The sequence below is a fragment of the Delphinus delphis genome, chromosome 1 (assembly GCF_949987515.2).
Source record: "Delphinus delphis chromosome 1, mDelDel1.2, whole genome shotgun sequence".
Taxonomy (NCBI): Eukaryota; Metazoa; Chordata; class Mammalia; order Artiodactyla; family Delphinidae; genus Delphinus; species Delphinus delphis.
In genome coordinates, this window is record NC_082683.1 from 32,153,500 (window position 1) to 32,156,781 (window position 3,282).

The following is a 3,282-nucleotide window of genomic DNA, read 5'->3' on the forward strand; positions in this document are numbered from 1 at the left end:
ATTTCCTCTGTGTCTGTGTTTTTCCAATAGGCCTATCCCTTAACTTTGGGCTCTATGTGAGCAGGAGGTGAATATCGTATCATTAGGCAGTCTTCATTGTAGCGTGCATGGGGAGTAGGCAGGTAGTCTGGTGACCTCTATAACTGACTCCTTCATGATGATGGAGTGCATTACGTGAATCATTCCTGAGTGAAGCTGCTGTCCCACTCACCCGCCCCTTCCTTTTATACAAGATCTCTCTAGGAGCCTGCTCCAGTCAAGTCCCCACTGTCTTCAAAGAGCAGGTATGATGTGATTAGCAGACAACCCCTTAAAAGAAAATAGTTAGGTTCTTCATTTGATGAATGGCTGTGCCAGATTGTCTGTTGGAAATTCACCAGTGGAGTTCAGGTTACTGCCAGTCAATGAAAGGCATTCAGATGAGATTTGGAAAGCAAACAAGAAGCGGAAGCTATATGTTATTGCTTCTTGGCCAGCTGCAGGAAGACAAGAGGTTTTACAGTAGCCTCCAAGTAGGTCCCCACAGATTGCCCGCCTTGGTGCTGCATGCAGGAGTAATCATTGCAGTTCCTAAAACTTCTGACTCTTTGAAAGCTAGTGACAAGTCTGAGAGCAAAGGATGACTTACTCTGACCTTCAATCCTCCAGCTCTTCTAATGGTTTGATTAAAAGACTATTTCCCTGAAATAAATTCCTTCCTGCTTGAAATATCTAAAATAATTTCTGTTTCCCTGACTGATCTCCAACTGACACAGTGACAAAGACAAGGAGAGCTGGGAAGATAAACATGCTTTAAGACAAAATTAGGGGAATTCCCTGGTGGTCCAGTGGTTAGGACTCAGTGCTCTCACTGCCGAGGGCCCAGGTTCCATCCCTGGTTGGGGAACTAAGATCCCACAAGTGACATGGTGCAGCCAAAAAAACAAAAAAAAATTTTAAAAAGACGAAATTGGCTAGAGAAGATCCCATGTGATAAAGGCAGGAGGCGACAGCTCTGAGAAGAGAGAAGATTGAATCCCTGGGGCTCACACAAAGAGTAAATAACTCAAAAGCCCTTCAAGAAGAAAGTGCCTGGGGGGTTGCTTTTAGATGGTGAGGACACATCCTTGTTTACTACTATATCCCTGGAGCATAGCACATGCTTGACACAGAATTGGTGTATGATAAGCATGTTTAACAAATACCCCAGTAGAGAACTGTGCCTTTCTTTGTGTTTCAGTTCGGATGCTTTTGGTTGCAATTAATAGAAAGTCCAACTCAAACTGGCTTAAGCAATAAAGGGGATTTATTATTCCACATAACTGAAAAATTTTCAGAACTATGCTGAAACTTACTATCAGAACTTCAGGCAATACTTAGTCCAACAGCTCAAAAAGGATGTAATTTATTTTCATCCCTTAACTCTGCCTTCTAAAATGTTGGCTTCATCATAAGACTGACTTCTTTTGTTGATTGATTGATGCCCAGAGCTCCAGAATTACACACTTCCTCTTTATTTTTAAAGTAAAATCACTCATTTTATTCATTCATTCCATCAGCTGAGAATTGCTCTATCGTACAAATACAGTATTGTACCAAAAAATCACAAAACATTACAAAATTAAAAAGTACAAGCTGCCTTACTTAATAAATACGACTAAAAGTAGTTAAAGTGGAAATGAGATAGACTTTAGGTTGGAACCATTGTTTGACCCAGCAAACCATACAAGCTCTGTATAGACATTTTTATTTGTACATAATACAGGGCAATCCTATTTTGCCTTGTGAAAGAATTTAAAAGGAATAGACTATGAAGACAGTATTCTCCTGCTAGAAAATAACTGCCAAGGTTGCTTGGGGGCATTTATGCCATTAGTTTTTAAATATCTCAGTTGAATCCAAGAAACTATATATAAAGCAGGCGGTTTATCTTGTCACAAAGTCTTCTAACTTGTTAAAAAGTTTTTTCCAGAAAACAACGGATATAAATAAAAACAATTGAGAACCCCAGGCAATCTACTCTAAACATCAACCAGAGTACAGAATAATCACTCTGCCATCATCAAATATCACTTTCACGCAAGTAAGAGCTGTTACCATTCTCGCACTTTCTCTTTTATATTTTATAGAAAACAGGGAATCTTTAGCCTAGCATTCCTAAAAAAGATATGATTGGATTGGATTAGATCACATGTCCACCCCTGGATCTATGACTGTGGTCAAGTGTGCACTGATCTGCTCCACCCCTGAATTAGAGTCAGCTTCCCTGGACAAAATGAATACTATGAGGAGAGACCAAAAAAAAGTTTTCTATTCTTAATATCTGACCTACTCAACTTTACTGCAAATTCTTGGGGGGACCCCCATCTCTGTATGGCTGGGACTGGGCTTGCTGTGGGAGTCACTAGATAGATGCAGATTCGACAATGGGTAAGACACATCCAAATGACTCCACTTAGTGAGAGAGGATCCCATCTATCTCAGTGACCAGCCCCAACCATGCATTGGGCAAAGATACTCATTCCCTGGAACAGTGCTGATAAAGAAAGGGGTCTGCCACTACCCTAGGACCTGACCCACAAGAGGCAAAGCCTGCATCTTCAGAATTTCCTGTAGCTACTGAAATGAGTGATCTACAACCCTAGATCCCACTTCCTCTTAACTACTCCAGGAATTAGCTCACCAATTTATTTCCTCTCACTTCTACAGCATCAGAATTTCCCTCTCTATTTGATTGTTTCCATGAGCATACAAACATGCTGTAATTTCTCCTAACTTAAAAAGGGTACCTCCCTTGAACCTCACACCTTCCTCTGGCAATTACCACATTTCCCAGCTTCTCTTAACAAAAAAAAAGGTCCCTTTTAAAGTTGTAGGTACTAGAAGTCTCTATTGCCTGTCCTCTCATTTTCTCTCTTTTTAAAAAAATTCCAATTTTTATCTTGATTTTTATTTATTTATTTATTTATTATTTATTTTTGGCTGTGTTGGGTCTTTGTAGCTGCACGCGGGCTTTCTCTAGTTGCGGCGAGCGGGGACTACGGTTCAATGCGGTGCACGGGCTTCTCATTGAGGTGGCTTCTCTTGTTGCGGAGCATGGGCTCTAGGCGCACGGGCTTCAGTAGTTGTGCCGCGTGGGCTCAGTAGTTGTGGCTCACGGGCTTAGTTGCTCCGCAGCACGTGGGATCTTCTTGGACCAGCGCTTGAACCCATGTCGCCTGCACTGGCAGGCGGATTCTTAACCACTGCGCCACCAGGGAAGCCCTCATTTTCTCTTAAACCCATTTTAATTAAGCTCTTATG